This window comes from Schizosaccharomyces japonicus (assembly GCF_000149845.2).
Source record: "Schizosaccharomyces japonicus yFS275 unplaced genomic scaffold supercont5.12, whole genome shotgun sequence".
In the NCBI taxonomy this organism is placed as follows: Eukaryota; Fungi; Ascomycota; class Schizosaccharomycetes; order Schizosaccharomycetales; family Schizosaccharomycetaceae; genus Schizosaccharomyces; species Schizosaccharomyces japonicus.
The window spans coordinates 1-10,739 of record NW_011627871.1 but is presented as its reverse complement, the minus strand read 5'-3'; the positions used below and the strand labels follow the sequence as shown (position 1 = coordinate 10,739).

Sequence of the window (10,739 nt, the reverse complement as noted above, 5' to 3'; positions counted from 1 at the left end):
TTTTCGTCATATAATAAACCTCGACGTAAATCAACGTCGGCTTTTGTCTTAATTCTGCGTTTGTCAGGGGGGCATCAATAGCATCTTTTTCGTCACATAGTCGTCTATCGACACAATTCATCGTCGGCTTTTTTTTTCTCAACCCTTCGTTTTGTAATCAACGTTTTAAAAAGGTGTCTATTTTAGCGGCTGCACAGGGAAGCTGTCGTTTAGCCTTCTTATTTCAATTACGCCTTTTCGATAAGCTAACAAGCATTGCGCATTGCGCATTGCAAGCAGCATTCTTGGTTTTAACAAAGGCATCCTCCTGTGCCGTTCGAAAAAACAAGAGCGGGGGGCCATTGTGATTTTTCGAGTGTGGGTTCACATAACGAGCGAATCCACGCAGTTGCCTAACGTTGCTGGCTCTCTTCCGTTTCCGTTTAATAGTATCGCATTGCTCTCAGTTTGCTTCTGAATCGGGCTTCGCTTTTATTTTTCGAAATAAATCACCGTAATTTATTCTAGTTCTTTAATCTTAAGCCCGCGCTTCTCTACATTTAGGTGTAGACGTGCTTCTCCTACATGTTGCATAATAAATACATATGTCATCCTTGTTACCCGTACAACAGCGGTTCAAAAACTCCCGGAAAATAACGCTATTGTTTCTTGTGGGGCATGTCGGAGCATTGCTAAGTTCGAGTGGAGTGACTATGAGTTAGTTCAGTTCCCAAATCGGCTATGAAGCCGTTCTCTCCGCTTCATCGCCCTTGCGAATCCGTAGCGGATGTAAGGACTACGGCTTATCTGATACCAGTCTCTTACTACATCTCTGATCTTGCCACGCAAGGCAGTCACCTACAGCACCACAGCCGATTGGGCAAACACTTATCATCGATCGATTGGATTAGCACATTATTTAAGGTATAAAAGCCATAGCAAAGTAGCAACAAGAGATCAATCTTATCTTCCCTAGAAAAGCAAGTTCCACTCTCTTTACGCGAATGAGATAAGTCTTTTTCCGATTCCCAACGCGCGAAGATGTGTATACTAGTGAGCCTTATCACAATCCTCTCGCAAGTGGGTGCGGATCAACGAACTCTTTAATAACTGCAATTGAGGGTTTATAGTTAATAGCCATGCTATATCGTTCTACACCCTTGTTGGCACTGAAGACGAAAGATCCCTTCAAGTCTCTTCGTAGCAGACTTTTGCTTCTCGTGTGACACGCCGGGTTTTTCTGTGTACTATTATACTGTTTTTTGTTTATTTGTTTATTTGTTTATTTGTTTATGTGTACTATTATACTGTTTTTATTTTTATTTTTATTTTTACTTATTTACTTATTTACTTATTTACTTATTTAATTTATTGGTCCTTTAAAGGGACTTATTTATTTGTTTACTCACGGCGCGCTACGCGAATCATGGATGCATTACTTGTTCGTTGGCTGTGAAGATATCGTGTGTAGTGGCTAGACTGGCCGTGCTAATCGTACGCTCGACAAGCATAATAGCAGTTGCTGACGGACAGAACAAAAAAGGGAAAAGCCGGGCTGCTCTGCATCAGCCGGGAGTCGAACCCGGAGCTAATGCTTGGAAGGCATTGATGTTACCGCTACACCACTGATGCGCACTGTCCTGTCGGCGCGCAATTCCTACTAACCGTTTAGTCGGAAAACTGATACCTGGTTTCCATCTATCTAGCCTTCTGCGATAGCAAGAATAGAGCACTAGTCAGTAAAGATTAGGAACAAACTGTACTAGAAGCCGATAGGCGTGAGTGTTCGAAATGTATCGGACTACAGACGATCTGTCCTACATACTTTACTGCGCGGCTGTAGGTTCCATATCCCCAGCCTTGCATTAGTGCCGACTGAATATTGCCTATGGCAGGCCTTGCTCGGCAACGACGCCCCCTTAGGTTGGTGCGGACCATAAGGTTGTTCCTAGCTCGGCTGTTCTTTGAAGCTAAAGAACGCGTCACTGTAGCGGAAGCGGTTGGGCGAGGGAGAAAATGTGTTTGCGAACTTTCGGTTCCGTCCGGCTACTTCGTAAAGGATAGACGGATGGGTTGATTGCTGAGTGTTAGCTTAAGAGGCTTGGGAGAAAGGGAGTCTGTGACCTAAGTTGGATGATATTGGCGAGACCTTACAGGAAGTGCGAGGTAGGAGAGTGGAACTCCGACGGGCTCATACGAACAGTGAAACGTTGCGACCCGTAGGTCCCAGGATCGAAACCTGGCCTCGCAACTTTACCGGTTTTCCTTCTTGGAAGGAGTCATTGCGCCGGTTGGCTTCCACCCCCGCTAGCGCTCCGACCAAGACGCCCAACATCCAAAAACCCTTGGACACACTGGGGATTGAACCCAGGACGACTCGCATGCAAAGCGAGCATGCTACCACTGCATCATATGCCCACAACCACTTCTGCTGTGATGATCGCTGCACCAAAGGAGTTGGGGTTTTTGAAATAGAAATTTGTGGATACAGAAAACGGATGTATCTGAGTAGTCCTCTTTCTCCGAGAGCTATCTGCTGTTGTTTTCTTGGGGTCTTTTACACTTTTCCGGAGCCTTTATTGCCTGTGACATTCATCGTCCAAGACTCTTGATGAGGTTTGCGGCGCGCTACGATTCTTCTTGCAAGCGCATCGCTGTGCTGTCCTTGATTCTCCATGTTTTCGGTAAGGAGCTTTTGAAATCTTGTGACGTTGATAATAAGATCTTAGCTCCTCAATTGCCAAAGGTTTTACTCTTTGCGCGAGCAACCAGTCTTTGTGTGTCTCGTATTGCGGCTCACTTGTCACTTCATCGTTGTATGGCTTCACGTAGACACATTATACCCATAGTTCATTCGTTAACCCTGTGATTTAGATAGCTGCAATGCTAGTAATTTGATAATCGTCTTTCGCAACAATTGGTGGTTCTCTGGCATTGTATTTTCGAGTTGGGACACGTGGAATTGGTCCGGAAGTGTTGTCTGTTCATTCTTTCAAGTCCAACGGTAAGATAGATCAGATACCACTGCCTCGCGTCCATGTTCATAAGTACGCGGTTTTCCCTGCCGCTGCGTTAGGGTGTTGTATTGTGATTGAATTCAGCTCTTTCAGATAATTAGCCCAAGTGTCTTCGAACTTCGAGCAATAACATCTTAATATCTCTTGAGACTTCGGTTCATCCTCTCTGTTTGACCATTGGTCCGTGGCCTGAATGTAACCTGCCGTAAAACTCAAGTCAACCCCTAATGTGGACCACAATCACTTAATATATTCTTGGGTTTCCCTTTTACCCAGAATACCTGTTTAATCATTAGATCTTTCAACTCACTTGCCGTAACGGTTTTTTCAACTCACTTGCCGTAACGGTTTATCGCATGGGACGACTGTTAACCCCTTGAAAATCGAATCAAATAACCAGAATCGAATCAAAGTTTCTGCTTTTTGCCTCAGCTGGGCGACTTGGAACATTTACAGCTGGGCGACTCCATAAGGCTTATGGTTTCGCCATTTGGCGGCATATAGGGCAGGCATATAGGGCAGGCCGAACATTTTGCGAATAACATCTGACATTCCATACCAACTGAATTTGGCTGCAATTTTAGCAAGTGTTTTATCAGCCCTTGATGTCCACCATTCAGGGAATCATCATGTTAATGTGTTCGCCTTCTGTCGGCACAATAATTGCATCTTTTCGTCATATAATAAACCTCGACGTAAATCAACGTCGGCTTTCTTCTTAATTCTGCGTTTGTCAGGGGGCATCAATAGCATCTTTTCGTCACATAGTCGTCTATCGACACAATTCATCGTCGGCTTTTTCTCAACCCTTCGTTTGTAATCAACGTTTTAAAAGGTGTCTATTTAGCGGCTGCACAGGGAAGCTGTCGTTTAGCCTTCTTATTTCAATTACGCCTTTCGATAAGCTAACAAGCATTGCGCATTGCGCATTGCAAGCAGCATTCTGGTTTTAACAAAGGCATCCTCCTGTGCCGTTCGAAAAACAAGAGCGGGGGCCATTGTGATTTTCGAGTGTGGGTTCACATAACGAGCGAATCCACGCAGTTGCCTAACGTTGCTGGCTCTCTTCCGTTCCGTTTAATAGTATCGCATTGCTCTCAGTTTGCTTCTGAATCGGGCTTCGCTTTTATTTTCGAAATAATCACCGTAATTTATTCTAGTCTTTAATCTTAAGCCCGCGCTTCTCTACATTAGGTGTAGACGTGCTTCTCCTACATGTTGCATATAAATACATATGTCATCCTTGTTACCCGTACAACAGCGGTTCAAAACTCCCGGAAAATAACGCTATTGTTTCTTGTGGGGCATGTCGGAGCATTGCTAAGTTCGAGTGGAGTGACTATGAGTTAGTTCAGTTCCCAAATCGGCTATGAAAGCCGTTCTCTCCGCTTCATCGCCCTTGCGAATCCGTAGCGGATGGTAAGGACTACGGCTTATCTGATACCAGTCTCTTACTACATCTCTGATTCTTGCCACGCAAGGCAGTCACCTACAGCACCCACAGCCGATTGGGCAAACACTTATCATCGATCGATTGGATTAGCACATTTATTTTAAGGTATAAAAGCCATAGCAAAGTAGCAACAAGAGATCAATCTTATCTTCCCCTAGAAAAGCAAGTTCCACTCTCTTTTACGCGAATGAGATAAGTCTTTTTCCGATTCCCCAACGCGCGAAGATGTGTATACTAGTGAGCCTTATCACAATCCTCTCGCAAGTGGGTGGCGGATCAACGAACTCTTTAATTAACTGCAATTGAGGGTTTATAGTTAATAGCCATGCTATATCGTTCTACACCCTTCGTTGGCACTGAAGACGTACATTGCAATATCTTGGTGGTATAGATTTCTCAATAAATGGTTTTGAAAGATCCCTTCAAGTCTCTTCGTAGCAGACTTTTGCTTCTCGTGTGACACGCCGGGTTTTCTGTGTACTATGTACTCTGTTTTATTTTATTTTATTTTATTTTATTTGTTTACTTATTTACTTATTTATTTGTTTACTTATTTACTTATTTACTTATTTACTTATTTACTTATTTACTTATTTACTTATTTACTTATTTACTTATTTACTTATTTATTGGTCAAGGAGCTTCACGGCACGGCGCGCTACGCGAATCATGGATGCATTACTTGTTCGTTGGCTGTGAAGATATCGTGTGTAGTGGCTAGACTGGCCGTGCTAATCGTACGCTCGCAAGCATAATAGCAGTTGCTGACGGACAGAACAAAAAGGGAAAAGCCGGGCTGCTCTGCATCAGCCGGGATCGAACCCGGAGCTAATGCTTGAAGGCATTGATGTTACCGCTACACCACTGATGCGCACTGTCCTGTCGGCGCGCAATTCCTACTAACCGTTTAGTCGGAAACTGATACCTGGTTTCCATCTATCTAGCCTTCTGCGATAGCAAGAATAGAGCACTAGTCAGTAAAGATTAGGAACAACTGTACTAGAAGCCGATAGGCGTGAGTGTTCGAAATGTATCGGACTACAGACGATCTGTCCTACATACTTTACTGCGCGGCTGTAGGTTCCATATCCCCAGCCTTGCATTAGTGCCGACTGAATATTGCCTATGGCAGGCCTTGCTCGGCAACGACGCCCCCTTAGGTTGGTGCGGACCATAAGGTTGTTCCTAGCTCGGCTGTTCTTTGAAGCTAAAGAACGCGTCACTGTAGCGGAAGCGGTTGGGCGAGGGAGAAAATGTGTTTGCGAACTTTCGGTTCCGTCCGGCTACTTCGTAAAGGATAGACGGATGGGTTGATTGCTGAGTGTTAGCTTAAGAGGCTTGGGAGAAAGGGAGTCTGTGACCTAAGTTGGATGATATTGGCGAGACCTTACAGGAAGTGCGAGGTAGGAGAGTGGAACTCCGACGGGCTCATACGAACAGTGAAACGTTGCGACCCGTAGGTCCCAGGATCGAAACCTGGCCTCGCAACTTTTACCGGTTTAGTTTTAGAAAGTTATAGGTGAATGTGTATTGATCAGCTAGCGCTCCGACCAAGACGCCCAACATCCAAAAACCCTTGGACACACTGGGGATTGAACCCAGGACGACTAGACCGGAGTTATCAATTAGACATCTGGAGTATTGTCTTTGACATTCTGCTGTGATGATCGCTGCACCAAAGGATTGGGGTTTTTGAAATAGAAATTTGTGGATACAGAAAACGGATGTATCTGAGTAGTCCTCTTTCTCCGAGAGCTATCTGCTGTTGTTTTTCTTGGGGTCTTTTACACTTTTCCGGAGCCTTTATTGCCTGTGACATTCATCGTCCAAGACTCTTGATGAGGTTTGCGGCGCGCTACGATTCTTCTTGCAAGCGCATCGCTGTGCTGTCCTTGATTCTCCATGTTTCGGTAAGGAGCTTTTGAAATCTTGTGACGTTGATAATAAGATCTTAGCTCCTCAATTGCCAAAGGTTTTACTCTTTGCGCGAGCAACCAGTCTTTGTGTGTCTCGTATTGCGGCTCACTTGTCACTTCATCGTTGTATGGCTTCACGTAGACACATTATACCCATAGTTCATTTCCGTTAACCCTGTGATTTAAGATAGCTGCAATGCTAGTAATTTGATAATCGTCTTTCGCAACAATTGGTGGTTCTCTGGCATTGATTTTTCGAGTTGGGACACGTGGAATTGGTCCGGAAGTGTTGTCTGTTCATTCTTCCAAACGGTAGATAGATCAGATACCACTGCCTCGCGTCCATGTTCAATAAAGTACGCGGTTTTCCCTGCCGCTGCGTTAGGGTGTTGTATTGTGATTGAATTCAGCTCTTTTCAGATAATTAGCCCAAGTGTCTTCGAACTTCGAGCAATAACATCTTAAATATCTCTTGAGACTTCGGTTCATCCTCTCTGTTTGACCATTGGTCCGTGGCCTGAATGTAACCTGCCGTAAAACTCAAGTCAACCCCTAAAGAAGCGCAATAACCCTGCCACGTTTTTGCTCGAAGTTGTGGACCACAATCACTTAATATATTCTTGGGTTCCCTTTTACCCAGAATACCTGTTTAATCATTAGATCTTTCAACTCACTTGCCGTAACGGTTTTATCGCATGGGACGACTGTAACCCCTTTTTCTGCTTTTTGGAAAATCTGTATAAAATCTGGGCGACTTGGCAATTGAAAGAACATTTAGCGGCTGCATTTTTCCATTAGCGGCTGCATTTTTCCATAAGTTTTCCATAAGGCTTATGGTTTCGGCCGAAGGGCAGGCCGAACCGAAACATTTTTGCGAATAACATCTGGCTGCAATTTTAGCAAGTGTTTATCACGCCCTTGATGTCCACCCCTTGATGTCCACCATTCAGGGAATCATCATGTTAGGCACAATAATTGCATCTTTTTCGTCATATAATAAACCTCGACGTAAATCAACGTCGGCTTTTCTTCTTAATTCTGCGTTTGTCAGGGGGGCATCAATAGCATCTTTTCGTCACATAGTCGTCTATCGACACAATTCATCGTCGGCTTTTTTTCTCAACCCTTCGTTTTGTAATCAACGTTTTAAAAAGGTGTCTATTTTAGCGGCTGCACAGGGAAGCTGTCGTTTAGCCTTCTTATTTCAATTACGCCTTTTCGATAAGCTAACAAGCATTGCGCATTGCGCATTGCAAGCAGCATTCTTGGTTTAACAAGGCATCCTCCTGTGCCGTTCGAAAAACAAGAGCGGGGGGCCATTGTGATTTTTCGAGTGTGGGTTCACATAACGAGCGAATCCACGCAGTTGCCTAACGTTGCTGGCTCTCTTCCGTTTCCGTTTAATAGTATCGCATTGCTCTCAGTTTGCTTCTGAATCGGGCTTCGCTTTTATTTTCGAAATAAATCACCGTAATTTATTCTAGTTCTTTAATCTTAAGCCCGCGCTTCTCTACATTTAGGTGTAGACGTGCTTCTCCTACATGTTGCATAATAAATACATATGTCATCCTTGTTACCCGTACAACAGCGGTTCAAAAACTCCCGGAAAATAACGCTATTGTTTCTTGTGGGGCATGTCGGAGCATTGCTAAGTTCGAGTGGAGTGACTATGAGTTAGTTCAGTTCCCAAATCGGCTATGAAAGCCGTTCTCTCCGCTTCATCGCCCTTGCGAATCCGTAGCGGATGGTAAGGACTACGGCTTATCTGATACCAGTCTCTTACTACATCTCTGATTCTTGCCACGCAAGGCAGTCACCTACAGCACCCACAGCCGATTGGGCAAACACTTATCATCGATCGATTGGATTAGCACATTTATTTTAAGGTATAAAAGCCATAGCAAAGTAGCAACAAGAGATCAATCTTATCTTCCCCTAGAAAAGCAAGTTCCACTCTCTTTTACGCGAATGAGATAAGTCTTTTTCCGATTCCCCAACGCGCGAAGATGTGTATACTAGTGAGCCTTATCACAATCCTCTCGCAAGTGGGTGGCGGATCAACGAACTATGCTATATCGTTCTACACCCTTCGTTGGCACTGAAGACGTACATTGCAATATCTTGTTCGTTGGATTTCTCAATAAATGGTTTTATCTTGGTGGTATAGATTTCTCAATAAATGGTTTTGAAAGATCCCTTCAAGTCTCTTCGTAGTTTTGCTTCTCGTGTGACACGCCGGGTTTGGGTTTTTCTGTGTACTATTATTATTTGTTTATTTGTTTATTTGTTTATTTATTTTTATTTGTTTATTTGTTTATTTGTTTATTTATTTACTTATTTACTTATTTACTTATTTACTTACTTTAAAGGGACGGGCCACGGCGCGCTACGCGAATCATGGATGCATTACTTGCATTACTTGTTCGTTGGCTGTGAAGATATCGTGTGTAGTGGCTAGACTGGCCGTGCTAATCGTACGCTCGACAAGCATAATAGCAGTTGCTGACGGACAGAACAAAAAAAGGGAAAAAGCCGGGCTGCTCTGCATCAGCCGGGAGTCGAACCCGGAGCTAATGCTTGGAAGGCATTGATGTTACCGCTACACCACTGATGCGCACTGTCCTGTCGGCGCGCAATTCCTACTAACCGTTTAGTCGGAAAACTGATACCTGGTTTCCATCTATCTAGCCTTCTGCGATAGCAAGAATAGAGCACTAGTCAGTAAAGATTAGGAACAAACTGTACTAGAAGCCGATAGGCGTGAGTGTTCGAAATGTATCGGACTACAGACGATCTGTCCTACATACTTTACTGCGCGGCTGTAGGTTCCATATCCCCAGCCTTGCATTAGTGCCGACTGAATATTGCCTATGGCAGGCCTTGCTCGGCAACGAGCCCCCCTTAGGTTGGTGCGGACCATAAGGTTGTTCCTAGCTCGGCTGTCTTTGAAGCTAAAGAACGCGTCACTGTAGCGGAAGCGGTTGGGCGAGGGAGAAATGTGTTTGCGAACTTTCGGTTCCGTCCGGCTACTTCGTAAAGGATAGACGGATGGGTTGATTGCTGAGTGTTAGCTTAAGAGGCTTGGGAGAAGGGAGTCTGTGACCTAAGTTGGATGATATTGGCGAGACCTTACAGGAAGTGCGAGGTAGGAGAGTGGAACTCCGACGGGCTCATACGAACAGTGAAACGTTGCGACCCGTAGGTCCCAGGATCGAAACCTGGCCTCGCAACTTTTACCGGTTTTGTTTCTTGGAAGGAGTCATTGCGCCGGTTGGCTTCCACCCCGCTAGCGCTCCGACCAAGACGCCCAACATCCAAAAACCCTTGGACACACTGGGGATTGAACCCAGGACGACTCGCATGCAAAGCGAGCATGCTACCACTGCATCATATGCCCACAACCACTTCTGCTGTGATGATCGCTGCACCAAAGGAGTTGGGGTTTTTGAAATAGAAATTTGTGGATACAGAAACGGATGTATCTGAGTAGTCCTCTTTCTCCGAGAGCTATCTGCTGTTGTTTTCTTGGGGTCTTTTACACTTTTCCGGAGCCTTTATTGCCTGTGACATTCATCGTCCAAGACTCTTGATGAGGTTTGCGGCGCGCTACGATTCTTCTTGCAAGCGCATCGCTGTGCTGTCCTTGATTCTCCATGTTTTCGGTAAGGAGCTTTTGAAATCTTGTGACGTTGATAATAAGATCTTAGCTCCTCAATTGCCAAAGGTTTTACTCTTTGCGCGAGCAACCAGTCTTTGTGTGTCTCGTATTGCGGCTCACTTGTCACTTCATCGTTGTATGGCTTCACGTAGACACATTATACCCATAGTTCATTTCCGTTAACCTGTGATTTAAGATAGCTGCAATGCTAGTAATTTGATAATCGTCTTTCGCAACAATTGGTGGTTCTCTGGCATTGTATTTTTCGAGTTGGGACACGTGGAATTGGTCCGGAAGTGTTGTCTGTTCATTTCTTTCAAGTCCAAACGGTAAGATAGATCAGATACCACTGCCTCGCGTCCATGTTCAATAAAGTACGCGGTTTTCCCTGCCGCTGCGTTAGGGTGTTGTATTGTGATTGAATTCAGCTCTTTTCAGATAATTAGCCCAAGTGTCTTCGAACTTCGAGCAATAACATCTTAAATATCTCTTGAGACTTCGGTTCATCCTCTCTGTTTGACCATTGGTCCGTGGCCTGAATGTAACCTGCCGTAAAACTCAAGTCAACCCCTAAAGAAGCGCAATAACCCTGCCACGTTTTTGCTCGAAGTTGTGGACCACAATCACTTAATATATTCTTGGGTTTCCCTTTTACCCAGAATACCTGTTTAATCATTAGATCTTTCAACTCAACTTGCCGTAACGGTTTATCGCAT

General features: G+C 44.5%; 7 non-coding genes and 1 pseudogene across 8 annotated transcripts; 3 read left to right on the top strand and 5 right to left on the bottom strand.

Annotated features, from left to right (window-relative positions):
- Nucleotides 1-1,540: 1,540 nt before the first annotated feature.
- SJAG_16438 lies at nt 1,541-1,611 on the bottom strand. The gene has a single exon. It is a non-coding gene; the product is annotated as a tRNA-Gly (tRNA).
- A 528-nt stretch (nt 1,612-2,139) lies between these two features.
- SJAG_16437 lies at nt 2,140-2,230 on the top strand. Its single transcript has one exon. It is a non-coding gene; the product is annotated as a tRNA-Met (tRNA).
- Nucleotides 2,231-2,325: 95 nt separating this feature from the next.
- Nucleotides 2,326-2,397, bottom strand: SJAG_16436. Its single transcript has one exon. It is a non-coding gene; the product is annotated as a tRNA-Ala (tRNA).
- Nucleotides 2,398-5,251: 2,854 nt separating this feature from the next.
- On the bottom strand, nt 5,252-5,320 carry SJAG_16435 (annotated as a pseudogene). The gene has a single exon. The product of its transcript is annotated as a tRNA-OTHER (tRNA).
- Nucleotides 5,321-5,846: 526 nt separating this feature from the next.
- SJAG_16434 lies at nt 5,847-5,937 on the top strand. The gene has a single exon. It is a non-coding gene; the product is annotated as a tRNA-Met (tRNA).
- Nucleotides 5,938-8,908: 2,971 nt separating this feature from the next.
- On the bottom strand, nt 8,909-8,979 carry SJAG_16433. Its single transcript has one exon. It is a non-coding gene; the product is annotated as a tRNA-Gly (tRNA).
- A 525-nt stretch (nt 8,980-9,504) lies between these two features.
- SJAG_16432 lies at nt 9,505-9,595 on the top strand. Its single transcript has one exon. It is a non-coding gene; the product is annotated as a tRNA-Met (tRNA).
- A 95-nt stretch (nt 9,596-9,690) lies between these two features.
- SJAG_16431 lies at nt 9,691-9,762 on the bottom strand. Its single transcript has one exon. It is a non-coding gene; the product is annotated as a tRNA-Ala (tRNA).
- Between the last annotated feature and the right edge of the window lie 977 nt (nt 9,763-10,739).